The sequence below is a fragment of the Haliaeetus albicilla genome, chromosome 12 (genome assembly GCF_947461875.1).
Source record: "Haliaeetus albicilla chromosome 12, bHalAlb1.1, whole genome shotgun sequence".
In the NCBI taxonomy this organism is placed as follows: domain Eukaryota; kingdom Metazoa; phylum Chordata; class Aves; order Accipitriformes; family Accipitridae; genus Haliaeetus; species Haliaeetus albicilla.
Genome location: NC_091494.1, coordinates 15,748,564 through 15,770,468, shown reverse-complemented (window position 1 = coordinate 15,770,468; position 21,905 = coordinate 15,748,564).

Below are 21,905 nucleotides of genomic sequence, written 5' to 3'. Positions count from 1 at the left end.
AGAGAAGGTAGCAGCGCTGCCCTCCCTGCAGACTCTGCTCTGAATTACATTTCATTGCGTGCTAATTCGCTGTATTTTTACACCCACATTAATGTTCATAGTGGGTGAAAAGTAGAAACATGTTTTTAATGAGAATTATTCTAATAAATGGTATCCTTTCCAGTGGATTTAACCATGGGTCTGCAAAGGTCAAGTACTACTGTAATACTTCACTTTACCTAGCAACATCATTTCTGATTCCTGCGTATATACCAGACTCAGGCTGGCATCTAAGTACTCAATCCACCCATCACTTTGCAGGTGCTTCAGCACCCAGCATCTCTTTATTTCAGTCATTAAAACACTTGCCTACAGAGCAATCACTCATTCTTAGACTGACATTGCTGCATCAAGCAGTTTATATTAGCCAATGCTGTAATGACATTTCTTAGACTTGAATTTTACAGGCATTTCTCTTCTGGAACTTGCGAGGCATAGAGAGGACTAAGCTGGGTGGTTAAATTATTAAACTGTCCTCTAAATACTCATCTTTCCAAAATGTCTTAAACAATATTTTAATCAATACATAAATTAGCCAGTTTCAATTGCAAGAAAATTCCTATGGACACTAGCTACTATCTCTGTGCAACAGCTTATTTTCAAAGCTGAATATGCTGGTGACTTACAGAATAATACTCTTGAAAACACACAATCCGCATTTATTTAGCATTTTGCTACATTTCCTGGTTTTATGTAGTTTAATAGTAAGAGATACAAAATAAAGCATCTTGCATGTATGTGTCCCAGATATATTATCTAGCAGAGCCTAAAGTCGCAAGATCTGGCAAAGTTCGCATTGGGAACCAGAGCTACCTATCCTGGGTCAGTGTCAGTCATTGCGATGGGTCATTGTGTGGCTCAGCACGTTATTCTTTACAAGGAAATTAGCCTTTTGCTAACCCTTTCAAAAGCAAACCCCAACCTTCCCTTAAAAACAGAATCAGAAAACTAATACACCACACAATTGAGAGAGCAAACTGGAGGCTTGTGATTTTATGGAATAAGAAAAGATTTATTGTGAACTTATTGCTGGTTATTTCCATCTGCATCTATTAGACATAAGGAGAGTAGACTGTAAATGGAACTGAAGCTATGTCCTTGATTTAAATGGAAAGGGAATGGGGCCAATTATAGCTGAAGATGTCATCACAAATAGCTTTGAAGGATGAGAAAGGGGTTTGAATATGACACCCCCCCCCCAAAAAAAACCACCAACAAAAAACCAAAAAAAACCCGACAGATATGGCCAACAGCTGTCCATCTATTACACATAACAGGCAAGTCACTTGGGTTTATGCACTAGCAGAGATGCACAGGCAAGAGCACACTGACTCACATTCTTTGCCTCTACAAGGGCAATGGATCCAGGCTCTTACTCCCCTCTCATGCTCATTTTATTTCATCTGCAGCTTCCCTGGTTTCCATTGGAAGATACAAGTTGAATTAGGTACCTTCAGTGCTACTGAAGAACTGACTACACCTGTAAAAGTTTTCTGCTTGCCCCATACCCAAATGAAAAGCAAGATCAGGCTCTCCATTGGAATAATCAAAATTGGAACAGGAAAGAAGGACTGGGCTCATGGTAAAGCTTTTAAAATACAAACTGCCTTTAAGTCCTATTGAACTCTATTTCTGAATGCCAGCATCTTATTGTATGAAAGCAGTGTGCATCCAAAACAAGGGCAGTCAAGTAGAAAACAGGCCTTTTGTAGGGTGTTCCCTGCTGTCCCCCTTGTTCTTTTACACATGTTTCTCTATTACTGGACATCTTTTCTTTCTCTCCCCGTGAATTTTTTTGGTTTTATTCTTGTATTACCCCCTTCTCTTTTCTTTTCTTGTACAATGCCACAGCTGTTCTTGTCCCACTAGCGGCTCTGGCCCTTGTGTCTGTATATTTCTTCTCTTTTCTAGTACAAAGAGTGGTAAGTTTTAACAGGCACAACTAGACTGTTTATTCATCCTGTTTCTCTCTGCTTTTACAGAACTAGAGGCAGCAGGAAACAAAACAGAGGGCTTTCGTCATGTGCATCATTCAGTCAGCCACTCCTGCAAGATTCTGTGTGGAGGGTTTGATAGACAAGTCCTGGAAATACTGGTCTAACTATTGAAGGGAGAGGTAGTGCTGCAATACAGACTTGTCATCTAGTGGCACCTGAAATGTTTTTTGGCTGGTACATTCTATTTAGACGGTATGGACCCACGGGGACCCATCTGAGCTATTTTTATATATATTTCAGGCAATTAATCTAACACAACTTTCTGAGATTAATGTTTGTAAAAATGTTCATGACTTGGACTTTTACTCAGGCTACCCAAAGCACACAATGCTAAACTGAAAACCGTAATGATTGCTGCGAGCATTCTTCATTGAAACTCTCTTCCATTGCAGCTAAGAACCATATCTGTACTCTATTAATAATTAAGCCACTACTGAAATTCTCAAGGTGAGGATCCAGCAGCAGACAAGCCAGCATCAGGTGGGCAAAGGTATTTGTACCATTACAGTGACAGAGATAAATCTTTGTTTGAAATATTAATTTGAAAAGGATCACAGTGCAATAGATTCACATGGACTCAGCCCATATTTTAATAGATTTATCCCAACAGTAACATGTGCCAGAAGGAAAGGGAAAACATAAACCAAGCAATTTTAAAAATAAATAAATTCACACATTGCTGCCCTTCTCCACCTTCAGTACTGCTGAGTTCACAGAACTCCTTTATACAAACTTTAAGCATACGATGAATATTTAAAAAAAAAAAATCTACAGGGAATAGTGTTTGTTCTGTCAGCTCTTCACGGATTGTTTTGTGGCATCTACAAATAATGAATGATTAGAGAATAAACACAAAAAATAATTGACTTTAAGGCATAAACAGCTGCACTTAATTCTGGAGGAGTGCCCAGAATAGTTGCTTTGAAATCCCTCTGCTTTTTCCCGATAAATATGTTACAGAATCACGAAACAAAGCCTGCAAACAAATTATGACTACTTATCTCTTATGTGTCATTCTCTTTTGCATGCTTTATTCTGCCCTGTTAGTTTGGCATTGTTGCCTAGGTGCAGTACTGTATCATTTGTTTTTATGAAGTAATTACGGTTGGAAATAAGTTTTTGTAAACCTGATTTACATCCTTCCAAAATCCTCATAAATTCATAACAGCCTAAACATGTCTGATTTAGCTCTGGGGCCACAGAAGGCATTTTCTACCACATTTGATTTGGACAGTAAGTCTCTGATCTGATAACCCAGTTATACCAAATTATATATCCTTTGACAAAAATCCAAGTGGCCCTCAGATTCCTTGCCTCATTTGTTTATATACTTGAGGTTTTCATTCAAGCTGCTATGTTGGAAGAATAATTCATTCTGTCTATTTTTTCACAGGCTTTTTTAAGAGCTGAGAAAGGAGAAAACTTCAGATCTAATATATTGCTACAGTTTTCTACTGTAAGCTTTTACTGAAATGAAATTAGATGATACAAGCAAAGGTCAAAATTGAAATGGAGTCAATAAAAGTCAGTGGATTCACAGTGATCCTGAACTGAATCACCATCTAGCTGATTCACCAAGTTAATACAGCCAGTCACCAAATAATATGGTTATACAGCACAGTCAGTTCTTACAAATGTGCAAATACTCTCCTATAGAATTTAAGGAGACATTGTTCATTTAAACTTAAACCCCAATTACAACATCCTACTTAAAGCAAAGTAATGAGTCCAACCAGTTGAATGTTTTTGAATAAAAGGCATCCTGTTTTATATCTGAGCCCTCCAAGGATGCATAAAGTCCTGAAGTTCCCACACATTTATCAGCTAGCTGTTTTGTAGTTGTCTGGCATACAAAATTTTGATACAATATCTGTCATAATCATGTTCATTTTAATGACACTTTCTCCGCTGTTGAGATGACCACATTATTTCTTTTAGATTTACGTATAAAGAAAAAGAAAAATTACCATGGCAAGCTTGAGGCCACAGAAGAAGGTAATGCACTCTGGACTCACCCATAACACACCAAGTCTCTTCTCACCGAGCACCAAGAAGATGCTCACGCTACCTTAACCTTGCCATCACAAAAAGACTGGCAAACATATTGAAGCATATTTACACATCTGCCTGTGAGAGTTTTATTTCAGCAGTCACCATAAAAAGTAGAATCTTTTAAAATGTAATTGTATAGCACTTGGGGAGCCACTCTTATTGTCATGTAAAGGTAGTTAACGAATGTCGGATTAGATAAAAAGCCAAAGAAAACCTCTTGGCATTCTTCACTGAGGTTTAGGTCCCACTACAACAATTTTACAATAGCCAATAATCTAAGTGTTCAGTCAAAGAACTAGCAAGTCTTTTTATTAAAACCACACTTAGTCAGACTTCACGATTAGAGCATTTCAGTGACAAGAGCAAAAGTCAGCATGGTGACATCAGGATACAAATCATTGCTCTTATATGAACAACGCTGACGGTAAAACTAACAGCTTGTGGTAGATACCTTCAGTAAACCTTAGCAAACCTCTTGCAAGGAGGGAAAATGGTAGACCAAAATGGGTAAATTAGGGTCAAACATCTGCCTTGTTTCAAAGTCCAATATTATCAGTGCATTTTCTGTATTCCTTAAAGGTCTTGTTTCTAATTCTAAATGCCCTCATGTCTTGGACTGTATGAACAACACTTAGAATTTAACTGAATTCCTCATATGTTTAAAATTATAAAAATCCTTACGTTTTAATGTTCCTGGAAGCTCACATGCATCCTAACCACTGAGCATGCAGCAGACATCTTAAATACAGAGATTTAATCTAAAACCAGACTAAGTCAAAATCAAAACCAATCTAAACAAAATTAATATCTAACCAGAATAATCCACTGAATACAAAAGGACTTGAAAATCAGCCCATATAATTTCAATATTCTCCATGCTTTAAACTGGATCTACCCAAAGCCCCCCGATGTAAAAAAACCAACCAAATCTCTCTCAAAGCACTTCACTAGCACATGCTGCAAAAATACTTGGAGCCAGAAGTCCATTACATTGCAGATAGAGTTAGTCAAAATTCTAGACAGAAAGATTTTCCACAAGAGAGTAAATTAAAAAATTTTGGAATTGTGCAAGGGTTTGTCATGAATCACATTGGCAAGTAACCAAACCTTTTTGTTAAGAAAAGTTCAGTCTTCTGATATTTAAGTAACAGTTAAAATATTTTGTGTATTATGATTACTACTACAGTATTGAAGCATAATTATTACATCTTATAACTGTATGCAGTTTTAAAAGTTGAATCAGACAGTATTGTTCTGATGTTGCTGAAACATTTTGATACGACTGAATGAAAATATAATTTCAATTTATCCCAAAATAAAATCTCAATTTTTGCACTACAATGTTTTTCTTTCACTTTCTTGTTCAGAAGAGAAATTCTACTTTCCAACTACTTTTTTTGGTGGGGGGAAATACTGGTAAATCCTCTGAAGGCAGGGAAGGAGAGTGGTGGGGGGGTGACTTTGTCAAAATCTTCCAATATCTGTAAGTTATTATGGCAAAAATTACTTTCTTATTTTCAATTATGCCATCACACTCCATGCAATTTTTTATTTTTCACATTAGGGGTTCCCAAGCTAGGATTCTGTACATGAAGGGAGGCAATGTAAAGTACAAAGGAGCAAATGTCAAGGTGGTCTGGTTCAATAAATTATACACCTTCTCCCTAAAACCCTTGTCTTACCTGAGTAAACCACCATAGCACTACTGCTTGAGGAGATGTGCATGGCCGGCACATTCAGTTAAGACAAAGGGAGACTTCAGCAATCTTACTGATAACCCTGACACCCAGGTGAAAGGCCACTCCTGTCTCTGGCAGTTTGGATCCGAGACTTGGAGCTCCTTTCCCCTCAGCAGCAGTGGCCCTCTCCTCTCTTGTTCCCATACAGACACCTTCACCAGCTTCAATTCAAAATGATGACCCCTGCAGTAATCAGTTTCAGGTGATAAGGTGCTACCCCTTTCAGATGAAGTAGTTCTTGGCTTCCTAAAAAATTAATTCCGCTTTGCTTATACTATGGACATACTTCCAGCATGTATATGCAACAAGAAGAAAAACTTATATATAAGCACTTCATTTTTTAATATAATTACTTTATAACAATAGCCCAGTTGCAGGCTTAGTAATACCAGTGTTTTTAACTGGGCTACTTACTAATTGCTATCTTTGAACTTCCTCTCAGAGATGGAAACACGGAGTAGCTTCTCATTTACACCAAGTCATGGTTCTCAGAGAGAGACAAAAAAGCCTAAGCCACAACACTGTATCAACGGAGACAAGCAAGATGTGCTTCTGGCCACCCTTTTGTTGAGAAGCACTGGACGTTTTTGGAATATTGCTACACGTTATCTTTGACTGTTGTTCACCTTCGTTAGTTGAAATTTTAAGAATACTCTGAACAAAAATACATTTGGAAACAGTACCATCTGCAGCTTTAACCTATCTGTGCTGATTGTGGACAGTGTTTTGGTTTGTGAGACGATACAACTTGACATAAAATCTTATGAGGTATGAGCTAAAATCTTAGAGTTTTGGCTAACTGAAGAATCATAAGGCACCCCAGCTAGGATTTTTCTGAATGGATACTTAAATTTTATTTAAATTCTGAAGACTCCCAGAGATGGGAAAATAGGCTGGTCATTAGCTAGAGAAAAGAGTTGGGTAAGTATGTAGGTAGCACACAGCATTATTTTTCCACTGAAAGAGAATAAATTAGGTTAGCTTGCACTTCTCTGGCTTCCAGACAATGTGTTCTACAAGAAAACAGGATAATTTGTCTAGAATGTATTATTTGTATACAATTATGATGTATTAAAATAGTAATGTTGTTATGGTCTAAGGATCTAAACAAAGAAGGTATGTAGGGAGAGTTAATATCTTTTTATTAGACGGACATTTTTAGAAGAAAACAGACAAGATTTCAGGAACCCAAGACCATCTCCAATGGTCTGAGGAACTGTATGCCAAAATGCCTGTCTGTTTTTCCCCTAACTATATCAGTTAGGCAAATAAAAGATATTAACCTTCCTCATAAACCTTGCTTCACTTAAAATAGTGAAAAATTGTGCTCATATGGGTTTATGCTTAGATATGGAAATGGCAAGAACAGAGAGAAGAAATAAGGTTAAGAGCAGAGATATTTTTCAAACAATTTATGCTAATATCCTCCTAACTTGCAACATGAGCTTCCAGCAAAGTTGTATTATTTTCAGTGAAACAAAATTACTCATGTGGAGACTAAGCAAATTCAGAGACTTGCTTTTTTCAAGCTGGCTTTGTATTTTATGCCTGTAAAAGATTTCAATTACCCTTTAAGTGAAAACAGCTGCTTTAAGGGCACAGTGTATCATCTAACCAGTCCTGTCAATAATACTTAGGCAATTATGCAAAATGATTATTTATTCTTGTTAAGCCATGAGGATGTACATAACAGCTTCCTTTGAAGGAAGGAAAGCAGCACAGTACTTGCCTATTTAGCCAAGTACAGACTCTGCTCTTCCAAGAATTACCGATATGTATAATTTCAAGGTATTTTAGTTATTGCGAAAGCTTTGGTAAGTTATGTTCCCAGGATTGCATAGTGAATATTATCCTGACCTTGCAAGGACATCTAAAGTGCTTGCAATGATGGAGTATCTTCGAATAAGACTGACTGGACACTTAACAGGCGTGGCTGCCTTGCAACTATGTCCTGTAAAATGCATGCGCTTTCATTGCTATGATGTTTGACACATCATATCAGGAACAATCAACTCTTCAGGCTCACGTCTAAACTACAGACCTGATGTCCAGTTGAGAGGGAGACAGGCTGCAGCAGATAGCCCTGTTTCTCTAAACAAGGAAAAGTACATGCACATGGATTCATCTCTCAGAAATGGAGGAGAATGGGAAAGCCTACTTACTTATTGTCTACTTTGAGAGACCTTAAAGAGGCAGAGAAAAGAGATACATCAACTTGGATATTGATAATATTAAATACTGGATACTTCAGAGTACTCTTCACCATTTCTGTGCTACGAACAGAGATGAACGTATAGCATAACATTTTAAAATCACCCTCAAATACAGATCAGTGGTGAAGTTTAAGCATCAACACATTTCTAGAAGCAAGAACTCTACAATCTGGTCTGATTTTGCATTTACAATAAATACAATGTAAGTGGCCTCAATAGGAACCACGAAGAAGGAAAGATTAAGGCTTGGTGTATGTTGCTGTATGCTACAACTGTCAGACAATGTATACATGGCTGGATTTTAAAGCATTAAGGCTTGGCTGGCTTGGGGCCAAAAAGCCACACTGCTTGGCTCTAGCTGATATTTGTTGAAGACAGAATCCAGAATGCATATAGAAATGTCAGCACTATTTTTTCTTCAGTGTCTGTGCATCTGGCTTCATTTGACTGATGTTTTAAAAAAAAAAAAAAAAAAAAGCAAACCCATTTTTCCTTCTTTAAATGGAGAAAATGTATCAGGCCAGCAGTTTGCAGTGCTTGCATTAATTAAACAATTTTAAGAAGAGCTTTACTATAAATAGCATTGCTGAAATAACCTGACTCAGTTGTCACCCACATAATAAGGATGTTCCTATTTCTGTTTTTTTTTCCAGACATCTAAACTGCTGCCAACTCTTTTTTATTCATTTTTAAATACTGATGAAAAGAGGAAAAGAAAAAGGTTGTGTTAGATGAACATCAGCGACAACATCACTATGTCCTATTAGAAAATGATTAAATCAGAGGATTTGCAGATAGTTTAAGTAGGGTGGAACACGGGGTAATTCTAGGTCTCCTGCAGTCAAATCTTGAGTCTCACCAAACCTTCAATGGACTCCAATCAAGACCACCTGACTTGGCCCCTTCTGAGCTCCCCCAGAAAACTCCAGTGCTGTCAGTTCAGAAGTCTTCCATTGAATGCCCATCTTTAGCATCTACCTGACCAGCGGCACTTGCCTGTACCTCCCTCATTATCTGCAAAAGTTAGTCAGTATTTAAAGACCCTCCCTTAATCCAGCATTAACAATATTGCGCAAATTTTCAATCCAGCTTCTTAACAAGCCTTCTGAAAGGGCTGCCAGTCCTTCTAATCCAACAGTTAGGCCTGTCAAAACATGGTAATTTTGGACCATAAGTCCCCTATCATGCACCTAAATGGGCTCATTTGGCTGGGAAGGAGGACCAAGTCTTTCTAATTGACAAAAAGGGGGAGGAAGAGAAATCCCATGAACGCCAATCACTGAAACCCACACAAGTGAAAAAATTCAAGTTGATCTAGGAGCAAGCACCAAATGGAGCTATTGACATAAAAGAATCGCCCAGAATGAGATCACACTGCATTGTGAACTCGTTGTAGGCATGATGGTTGAATAGTGTGTTTTTGAGCTATGCCTAAGGCTGGGTTTGTATGTGTCAGTGCAAGACACTGAAAGAGCAAAGGCCACAAATCAAGCATAAATACTGAAAACAAACTTTTTTTTTTTCCTCCATCTTTCAAGAATCTCTGGAAATGGCTGGGGGGAAAAAAAAAAAAAGCTGGGGGGAAAGGCAGAAAGATATTAGAATTAGGGAAAAGAGCCCTGAGGTCGGCGCACAGACTACATATGGGATCATGAAATTCTGGTTTGTAGCAGCGCAGATTATTCCTGACGGGCACACAAATAGTGTGTATTATAAATTATATGGGATGGAGGGGTTTAAAGGCCCTGTCTGGGTCAGGGGACACATGCTTATGAACACCGCTGACCCCAGCCTTCATCTTAGAAGAACCCTGCAGTTTCAGCAGTACAGCAGCCTCTCTCAGCTTTATAAAAAGCTCCTGTTGCTAAGTGCAGGCTTGCTGGCAGACATCTATATACACCATTTGCCAAAAGGTGTCTTTTCCTCTTTTGACTTATTCAAACTTCTGTAAATTAGCAGCTAAAAATGCCCTGCTTTTCACGGGTTTTAATTAAGATTGCTTTCTCCCTGCAGGAAGAGTAATATTGAAAATAGCCTGAAAAATGAGTCCCCTTGTTGCCAGGTGAGTTTCTCCAAACACACCCAGCCTCGCTAATGAAGTGAAACTCTTATCATCACTTCAGGTGGTAGCTAATTAGTATATTTTCTTAATTAAAATGCTTTTCCTATCGAGGTTTTCTTCAAGAAGGCCAAGGAGGGCATTTTGTTGCTATGACCACTGAAAATCAAAATGTCCTATTAGAGGAAAGGGACATCTGCTCTGAGATTCAAAACCTGCTAGAAACTTGCTGGGAACAATGCGTGCAAGTCTGCAACAGCAACCAAATTAATTCAAATACCAAATAAGAGCTTCAAGACCAAAGGGTTTAAACTACAGAGGCCTAGAACCTCAGCTCTTAAACCATTCCACAGGAGAGGTGCCACTCAAACTATGTGTTATGTGTATATTATCACATATATAAAACTATACCTCAGTGATGTGTAAGTTCAGCATCGTTTACTTCAATTTTTGCTTAAAAATAATTTTAAGCCCCCGAAACTTTCTCTCCACTTCTTTTAACATCCACAGATCTTTAAATAATAAACTGTTCTAAACTGATTTCATGACTTTGTAATTAGCACGTTACCTGAGCGCTCATAAATGTTGTCTTTAAAAATCCAAATGGTTTGTTTTGGCAGCTGGGGTGTGTGCTTGACTAGCCTGTTTGGCACCTGAGTTTTCCTGATCACAGTTATTGGTTAAGACTTTTAACAGAATGCATTTAAAGACCGGGAAAGGGTCACATTTGAGGGCCACTGAATTAAGGGCTGAAAAGGCATGGATTTGGTATATTTTTACTGCATTCAGCTTCTGGATCTTCAGTGACACCCCCCACCCCCTATTTCTCCCTGGAATAAATGTGTACAGAGCTATTCTCAAACTTTCAGCTGAGCACCAAAAAAAAAAAGTGAACTCCAGCATTTTGAATCATTTGTAGGAAGAAATGTAACAGCTCTTCCCCTTTTTCTCATTTTCCTGTCAATGGTGTTCAGATACCATAGAAACTCAAGTCTTTCAAATGCTTCAAGTTACTTGAAAGTACCTTGAAAGTGTCTCATTCTGCTTTTACCAAGTTTGACTCTCCCTCTGATTCCCGCAGAATGGGAAGTAGGAGAATGCCACTCTGCTTCCATCTGTCTCATTGTATCTGAGAGCGCAGAAAGGAGCTGTCACACCGGCAGCTCTCCATCACAACACTGAGCTGGGGTCACAGCTGCCTTTCACCTATTAAAGATAATTCTAGGCTTTGTCTGCAGTGTGGAGTGTTTCCTTCCCCTTTCTTTTTAGGTGTAATGTATAACCTTGTCAAAGAGCTAAATATACTGCAAGTTCTCACAAGAAACAGAGAAGTGTCAGGGACTGAATACTTTCACACTGACTTTATAATAAGTTTCTGTTGTGTTTTGTTGTTTGGGTTTTTTTAATAACAATTTGATGGCTTGCAGAAGCAGTTAATTTTCCCCTCTGGTGCAGTAGCTCAGGGTTGTGAATCAATTTGTTCTTGCATAGACATAGGTGAAATCCTGGCCCTACTGAAAAATCCTAGTCCAATGGGAGTTTGTGACTGACATCTTGGGAGGGCAGAAGCTATGGCTTCCCTTGAATGTTAAAAGATGAGGGGATTTGGTTAAACTCCAAATGTGTAAAAAACCTTACAGGTCATGGAAGAATTACTGACTTGACCAATGTTGGGAAAGGACTGTTGAAAAGTGAAGTATCTTCAAGATAGAAATTCCAAATTCCCAGGGAGAAATTAATAGTTCTGTTATAGAGTGAGAAGTAAAATATTTGTTAGAAGGCAATATTTTGGTTTAAAAAAAAAGAGAAAGTTACTAATTTAAACAAAACATAAACAAAGGTGCAACCAAGACCCTGACCAACTGCATGTCTTTCACCTTTAGTCCTGGCAGAATGATGGTGATTTTTAACAAGAGGAATTAAAAGACTTGTAAGCTGAGCCTCCCAGGCTCTCAGACCTGTAGTAGGAAGTCTTGGAAATAACAAGAGGCCTGAGTCAGCCCTTCAGGCTCCCTGCAGCAGCGCTGGGAAGCTCTGCATTCCACGACAGAGACATAGCTTGCAACGATGATACCCAGGTCCTTCCATGATGATGTGCCAAACTACATTTCTCTTCTTCAAATTAGGGGTTACAAATTTGCAATTGAAACATACAGCCAGATGTACCTCCTGAATCAGCGAGGAATGACTGAAAGCAGGCTATGCCTCTTCAGCATGAGAAAGAGACAACATTGAAGGATATAAGAGGTCTATAAGATCCTGGGCTGCACAGTGAAGGGTGGATAAGAATTGCCTGTTTCAAGTATCTATTCCAGGGCCAGAGCCAGTGGTCAACAAGTGAACCTATTTAGACCCATGTTCAAAACAAAGGAAAAGATGGGTAGTAGAGAGGAAAAAAGCAATTCTTTAAAGTTGTTAAGGTCAACCCTCACATTCCTTTTAAGAGGACACATCTCTCATTTATTATAGAAGCCTTCTATTTCCCAAGTTCAGTTCCTTGCTCCTTCTCTCTGCTTCATTATCTTCTCACATAATTCTGCAATATAATCCTGCCACAGTGTTCCAAAGAATTTGCAATTGAACTAAATAGTCATACATAAGGTACTCTCTGCTACTTGTGTGATACATCTGTGCTGTACAACAACAGCCATCCCTAGAAGAGGGTTTCAGAATTGCCTGTGATAACAGTAGTAAGGAACTGGCTCGCCTCTGAACTTACAACAAAGCACGCAACAGATGAGTGAAGGAGTGCATAAGGATACATGCTGAATGACAAGCATGTATACGCTTGATGCCACCTGTTGTGTGGAAGCAAATATATCTCCTAAAGCTCTGTGCTGCTCCAAGCCCTAAGCACAGTAGGAGTGTTTCAGTTCAAGGGTAGACACCTCCTGCTCTGCATCAGTTTTGTGATCCTGCCGGCACTCCTGAGCACCTTAGTACTGTGGTTGCTGTGACATCTTGGTCACTCAGCCACAAAGAAGCAGCATGGCAGGTGGATAGAGCCCAGGACATCCGCCTACATAACCAAAAGGGTGCACAGAGATGCACAGGCCCCCAGATAATATGGTGATCAGTTGGCTTTGTGCATTCCAGACCCCTCTCTTTTGCCAGTGTGCACCTTGTGCAAGAAGCCACGCTAAACCAGCTGCTGACTAGGTCAGGGCCTCTGGTACTAATCTTCCATTAATAAATAAATTATTGCTTACCAGGAGAGGGGTCCTTATTAATGGAAGATGCAGAAAGATCTAGATCTAGACCCCTCCTAGGAATACTAGAAACAGGGAGCTGCTGCCTCTCACAAATGTCCATCACATGATACTACGGTCTGTGCTCGTATCGACATGACCTTGAAAGACTTCAGTGCCGTGTCCTTGGCATCCCTGCTGCTGCCCTGTTAGACAGGACTTACCTGAAAAAATTGTTGGTCTGCTCTGTTTTGCTCAACACATACAAAGAGCAGAGGTAGGCCTGGGTCTGGGTCTAGCATCTGATGTGTCCTTGAGTGACCCATCTTGCCTGCACAGCTAGCGACCGTACATTCCTGCCAATGCAAACAGCGTATCACTTCTCAGAAGCTGCTTCTCACCACCTGCAAGTCCACCAGCTCCTCTGGATTTGGCCAGCAGTTCTCTTCTCGGCTCATGGACGCTACACTGGTTATGACACTACACTAATACCACTTCCCATCTGCTCAGGGGAATCTCCAACCAGTTCCATGTCCCTGTATAATCTGATCTTGGTTTGGATAAGTTATGGATCTTGTTCAAAACCATGCTAATCAGTACATTTACATACATCATTCAAATATGTGCCAGGCCTTAAATGTCTATCTGTAAGGAGAGGGTTTTTCAAGGTGTTTAAAGGGCATTATGGAAAGCTCATTCACTAAGTTCTTTAGGACTATTTGAAAAATTCTATACGTAGAGTCAGAAGTGAGAAATATTTTTAAAAACTCCAGTGGAATTCAGGTACGGTAGGCCCCCACACCCAAAATGAGTACACTTAAATATAGTTGATGTCTTTCTAAATCTCTTAACAGAAAAAGCCAAAAGCATTATGCAAAAAGATATAAAGGAAAAACTGTAATATTGATAGTAACTAGTAGTGCATATTTGTATAAAAATTGCATGCTATTACCTGGCATTTCTTAAATACAGACTAAGGATGACACTATGCAACAAATGCACACACACAAAAAAGTGCATATCAGAATCTAAAACTTCCCTGTTAGAGTGTGTAATTTTGAACTTCACCACAGGAAGATTTTTTTCTAGAGGAACTCCAAGGTGTCCACTTGGGTGCTTTGATTTTAACATGATCAGTGTTTGGAATGAAAAACACATTATTCTGTTTTCTTCCTGATGGAAGAGAGTTATATTTAAAAGTGTGGCTTTTATGTCCATATTTGAAATAAACAAAGTCAGCATTTATCAGGAATCCTAGAGATACTTCTCACACAAAATCTGAAGCCACAACTTACAGATGATACATCTGTTAATTGCAAGTTCTTTTTTTGACAGATGTTCGATATGTAATAATGATCTGCTGCTTTGACTAATGCAGCCAAATCAACAGCTTTAGACAGAATTCAAAGGCTATTCCAGGGAACTCCGCCAACATTTATGTCACTGGATTTAAAAAAAAACAACAAAAGCCTGTCTCCCATCCTCATAATTCTAAGTGTAGAGAAAGTAAAATATGAATTGTCACACTCTTTCCATAATCAAGCTGACCAGAGCTACGTTAAATAAATAAATAAATGGACAAAATACGGCTAATGTTATTGCCCATGGGTTCAATATTTACCAGTTTATGTACCATCTGAGCTGTTTCCTGTAATCAGCCAGGCACATGGCACTTTCATTCTCAAGAGACATTATCACCATGACAACTTTATCAGAATAAATTATGAAACACAACACTTGGGGCATGCAGAATTTGGGCATGGGTTTGGAATATTATCTTGTTAGTTACTCTTTTACCAACACTTTAAGTGCCCACTGGAGAGGAGGAAATTAAAAAAAACCCTACAAACCATGACTATTGAAATAACAATAAAAAATGTAAAAACTTTACAAAGAGAAAAGGAATAAAGTCATTAGGCTGAAAAATGGGCAATCAAAGGAGCTATTGCGCTCGGCAGATGGAAAAGCAGCAGGTGCCATAGTGCGATGGGACTTTGCTTCCCATCATGCACACTCTACAATGATGCAGGCTGACAGGGAAGGGAATTAATGTGTCGGAGCAGGTACTTTCTGTCCATTAGCTGATTCTCAATACGTCTACACAGACTGCTACCTCTAGCTCTTTGATAAAATGAGTAACAATCCTTTGTTCAAAAAGTTATATGAAAAAGGACAACATAGTGTGACCTGCCTGTCACTGTCCCAGATTAACAGAGTATAAGTGACCAAGTAAACATTTCTGCACCTCAAACTGGGATTAGAGATTTCAGCCTATGAATAAATTATTTGAATGCAGATGTTTAGAATACATTAAGGTAAAGCATATTGGACAGGCTCCACTGGGGGAAAATACTGATGAACAGAATTTTGAAGCCCATATTAACTCTGGCAAACAACAAAAGCAGCGTGCAAAGCACGATAACACACCCACACCTATGCTTTATCTGGGAAAATCCATTGTTACATGAAGGACAATTTATGTACTATAAACTCCATTACTCTGGTGGCCCATAATACATCACTATAGTCTAGTCGGTTTGCATTCCTCATTTCCATCACAAATGACAAAAAATATGACCATAAAAATAAAAACCAAATCAACACAGATAGTCTTAAGAGGTTTCAATTTGTTCAAGTCAGTCAGTCCCCTTCACTGGCCATCTGTCCTTTTTGTTGCTAAGTTCAAGGATGTCTAGAATGATAAATACAAGAATTACTTCTGGCAGCAGTACAATGACACACTTTGAATTCCTTGCTTCTGACACAGCATTTCCAAAGAGGCAAATGTTGCTGGAAGTACCAGTCTTGCCCTGACTGGAACAAACTGCAGATTTATTTCCACACACAAAAGGAATCTCTAAGATGGCCCTATTAGTGTTTTTCAGTGACTACAAGAATAAATATTGAAGTATGTAACTCTCTGGTATTTTATCTGAATTTGGCACAATCATATGCCAGGTTTCTGTCTGACACCAAGGTGGAAGATTTCCTTGCATCAAAATATTTTCTTTTAGAATTTATAGCAGTCTTTGAGTACACTGTGCTTTGAAAATGTTTTATTTCTCAATACGATAAGCAAACAAAACATTAACGATGTCAGAACCCTGCTGCTATTTCCAATTGCTTACATTACATTTTTCTTTTTAATGATCACAATTTAAAAGAAACCAAACCAAATAGATAGAAAAGGCACATGACTGGTCAACAATAGAAAATGTGGAAATTCATATAGGTTAGACAATATATCTTTTGCTCTCAAGCTGCTATTGTGTAAAGAACCGACAGCAGCTGTAGTTAAAAGGGAGTGTCAATTTTTATTTTAATTCCTTGGATTTTTAAAATGTATTTTATAAACATATATTTAGCATTCTTCCCTGTCCTCTCCCCCCAGTTTTGTTGTTTGTGATATATCATTACACCCTAGAGCTAAGAATTATCTTCTTTTAATTATTTCAGTTTCTCAAAAAGTAAGGACTCTTATTTTCTGAAAACATCTTTCAGAATCCTCTTAGTTTATTGGATCCATAGTTACAGTAAATAATGTGATATCATTCACAGGCATATTTTACTCTTTAGAAGAGAACCAACAGAAGACCCATTAGGCATGCTTAGGCCTTTCAAAACAATCTACTAGACACGTGCAATAGCCACTTTTTAAGCAAGGACTTCAAACTGTAACATGGCCTTTTTTTTATTAAAAAAAAATTAAAATTTGGTTTAGGATATCAAAAGACCAACAGAAATGGTCCATTTGTTTTGCACTGATAACACAGGATATGACTTTAGGGAAGTTTTAAATGAATAAAGCATAAGCAGGACTAGCCAAAATATTATTCTAGACATTTGGGGTACAGCCAGGGCAACCTTCACACCTGACTTGTTTTAGTGGCATTTGAGATCCAACAGAAGAATAAGAATTAACACTGACATAGAACATGGTCAGATGGGTCATGGCAATTCAAGAAACTAGCAGACACATGATTAGAGACTGTTTCTGCCTCAAGTAAATCTATGCATTTAAAAGGAAGGCATGAGAAGCAGATGAGACCAGAGAGAAAAATAAATATCACAGAAATGTGAAAGACTCTTACCTAAAAGCTTAGGCACAAAGTTAAATCTCAATATGCTTTTACATCAGCTGTTAAAGCAAAAGATCCCCGGCCATCCATATCTTAGAAATACCCCCAAAACAAACATACTGTATCAAATTTAACCCACTCAGGTGCCTCCGATTAATCTGATAACGTTTCAACTGTGCAAGGCACTGCTGTACTAATATTTATGGTGTTAAACCAAAGAGCCCCATGTTTTCCGAGTCCTAAGGGACATACCTCAAAGCCTAAACATGATATAGTTATTTCTATACATTCTACTTCTAGCAGCTGTCATTTAAATGTAAATTACTGGATAAATTTCCAATCATGACCTATAAGAAATATTTCTAGTAGCATTTGGCATGATTGATTTGAGTTCTATAGCACTACTTTCTCACAGGGATTATCCATTTTGCAGCCTGCTTTGCTCTGCAGCAAGATAGAATGATAGAGACCAAGAAGGAAGGATGCATACAAAATGCCTGCTAACCAGCAAGGCTAATGGGAGTATTTAATCCTAAACCTGTATCAGAGTTCATTTTGTAGTTACACACAGTAGCAGACCAAAAAGAAATTGTAAAGATCTCTTCCTTAACTTGTGGGTTAAGAGGTTTTTGCAACTGCTTTTTTTGACCATTAAAAAGCCAGTTAAGATGTACTCCACCTGCAAATGCTGCATGTTAGCAAACACAGTATTATGTTACTCCCAGCAGTTCAGGATGCAGTAACATTAACGCTGACATATTTGTATGTAGCATGGCCTCATGTCTATATGCTCGTTTACAATCTGATCACATGTGCACTTAAAAAAAAAAATCTCTGTGAAATGGGTAAAATACTATTACTAAATGATATGCGTAATCATTCAGTGCTGTTACTACTGAAAGGTGATATTGCAGTGACATTGAGAAAATTGGATCTATTCTTCATACAATTATATAGCTACACTTTCACTCTAATGCCATTCTAATTGGAAAGGAGCACTGAAATGTGAAACTGGGTGCATTTCAATATCTAATTATCACTCAGTAACTCATTCTCAAAATAGTTTTCTGGAAAGACAATTGCCAAGAATGCTATTTTAATTCTGAAGTCTTCACTAGCTTTCTTACAGAAAAAAATCTTTTATTTGCTATTTGTCTGTATTTCGGCTATGCCACTGAAAAAAAAAGATGGACAATAAATATATACAAGTGTAATTTGGTCTTGCTCCAAAGGAAAAGCACTTGCATTTACCACTCTGCCAGTCAAATAATTGCAAGCAAGATATGCTTCCTGGGGCAAGAGCTCTAAAGGGTTAAGAGATAAAAACAAATTAAATTAAAAAAGCAATATAAAGGCAGCATTTTTTACATAAAACATTTGCTAGATACAACAATAAAAGAAGTAATTTGCCTTATTGTAGGTAAAATCAGCAGAAAATACGGTATAGAGCCATTACAGTGCTTTAACAAGGTTCTTTTCAATTGGTGTTTCTCCCTCAGGATTTAACATGTTGACAATCAAATGCAATTTAATTTTGATAAAAGAATATCTCTGGGGGAATTTTGTAATGAAAATATTCTAAAGAACCAAACAAACATGAAATATGACAGTTCTGGGGCTGAATCTGGGTTTTATTTTTGAAAGAAATAGAAGCTTTTACACTGCAACACCATATTGACAAAAACAAAAAGATGCCCTGCCTGCTAGTGTAAATTACCAGCATTCACCTGCTAAAAGCCTCCTTGTAACAAATGCAGCAAGCAGCAGCCAGAGATAGGCGAGTCCCAAGATGCTGAAAGATCTGAAGAGCTCCAAAGCTCTCTGTTTTCAAGATTAGGCTAAAATTCCTAATTTTCCCTGCAAATTAAGTTTATTCTTCTTGCCTCCACATTCTCTCCTCAAAAGCACAATTCAATCTAGAACTAAAATTATTTTCATTACCTAATGAAAAGGCTGTATCAGGAGGGGACAGGAGGAACAACTCTGAGACATTAGGTTACCAACACCAGGCATTCCAAACACACTGCAAAGTGTGCTCCTTTCTGACTGATGCTAATCTGCAATTACACAGTCTTTAAAGACAGGGAGCACGGCAAAAAGCTTCACCAGAGATCATTACTATGTATCATCTTGCCCAGCACAGAAAGGATGGGGGGAAAAAATGAAACCACTAACTTCTGCAGGTTGAATAAACTTCCATATCTGTGGCCAAGCTGATCATCATCAACAGTGTGAAAAAGATCCTTCATCTGTTTTTTACACAGGTGCCTGTTCACACATCCCAGTCTGAGCCTTACATTTATCACAACCATATGACACTGTTGACTCATGTTCAGTCAGTACATGCCTGATCTTCTTCTACAGATCTGTCATTCTGGCACTTGAATAGTATTCCTACCAGAGAGGAGAAATTTCACTTTACTGTATTTAATTATACCTTTTGTTTGTTTGTTTTGAAGTGTTTCTCTAGCTTGTTAACATCATTCTAAAGAGCCAACCAATCCTGCAATAGTTTTGAAGTTCATCCTCACTTGGTGTTATCTGCAAACTTAATAAACGTACTAGTAGCCCCAAACCCTCTGCAGACTGCCTGGAAGGCCCGCTGATCCCTATTGAACAAAGCCATTGATAAATACTCTTCAAATACAGTTAGTCTAGAGGTTTACATGTGGCTTCTGAAACCTCATTCACCCTCTCTAAGTTCCCATACACAATTACGAGTGGTTCCAAGATTTTCTAAGGTGCTTTAAGTGCCCTAGAGAATGTCTGCAGGCCTAAATATTTTAAAAATGTCAACTAGATAGAAGGCCTACAGATCAGGTTAGGGTCTATCGTGACTTCTTTCATATTAGTTTTGATCATATGATTAAAACATGTTTTGGTGAAAACCAAGGTAAAAAGTAGATTTCAGCCTCCCGGGCAGTGTCTGCTACTATCTCTACTTCCCTGTTAAGTAGTGAAATAACCGATTCCTTGGTTATTGGCATGCAGAGTGTTTTCTTCTAATGTTTTATGCTCCTGGCTGATTGGTTCTTAGTCTTTCTCGTATTTTCCCTACATACTTTTGCTAGTCTTTGACAATCATTCTTAGCAATTTGACCTACTTTCCATGTTCTATACAATTCCTTCTTGAGGTTTAAGTCCTTGAAGAGTTCATGATTTAGCTGACCTTCACATAAGGATAGCTAATGTCTGTACCTTACTAGAAAGTCTCTCAGGAACTGCCAGTTCTCTTGAGTGTCTTTTCTCTTGCTCTGACACAGTATCCACATCAGTAACCTAAGGATATTAAGTATCCCTTCTTTAAGTCCAGTATTTTTAATTTGTTCTTACCTCTCTCTGTCATCTTCTGTATGAGAAACATCAATATTTCATAAACTTTGTCACACACCCACCTCTCACTTTTGCATTTTCATCTATTCACCTTTAATCATCACAACACAATCCATAAGCCTCCCTTTAACTCTTTCTTCGGTCCTGAAAACCTGAAAACAGTCTGCAAAATGTTTTAAGCATAAATTGGGCCAATGGATTCCTTTCCAGCAGACAGGAGGGCAGCTCATGACCTACATTACTGCACAACAGCATTGCCAGCACCCTTGGCTTACTATTCTTTTGATCATTAGAAATATAAATACTAAGACACCTGATGCAAGTCTCTGGATCTATATCTTGCCACACTCTTCTCAGAGCAGTGTGTACTAAATACACTTATATAATTAATCATTATATCCATTTCTTCCTAATAGTTCATTTCCTTGCCTCAATTTCTTTTTTTTTTTTTTAATAACTCCTCTTTGATATGCAAGGCAAAACTTCCTTTGTCTTTCTTCTTGATCAATTACTGTCTCTCTATTATTATGATGATACATGTAAAAACTTCCAGTTTTTCCAGTTCCTCCCCTTTACTTCCATAATCCTTGCATTATGATACTCAAGACACATATGTCCTTGGTTTATGACATAAGAGCTATCAGAAGCACCAAGGATTTGAAGGATACCTTAAAAATAAGTACTGAAAACTCAATTTTCCCCACTGTCCTAGCATATAATGAAATGATAATGGTGCTTTGCTGTGGCTAGCCAGAAGGAGAACGTTACTGACAGATGGATGCCAAAAGAAAAGAGCTAAAAACAACTAACAGTCGTAAACCGATGAAAAAGATTTAAGAATCACAGTCTGTTGCCTAAGTTCAGACTGCTGAGTGATTCTGATGAAGACTGTTCAACCATACTTTTGGATTGTATATAATCAGTTCCTGAAAAAGAAAAACTTCAAATCCCACTGCAACTTGATATTTTTATTTTTCTTTTTATACAATATGCGTCAAGCAATTTATGCCATTAAAAATCTTCAGCATTTTAAAGGCAATGGCAGCACAATGAAGGAAAAGCACAATTTAAATAATCACTTTCTCCATATAAGATCTGATTTTTCATGGAGAAGTTAGAATTGTATTCTGTCCTGCACAGATCCACAAAATGAAACAGAAGAGTACCTCATTCTATTTGGATAACAAGAACATGTTGCTAAATAAA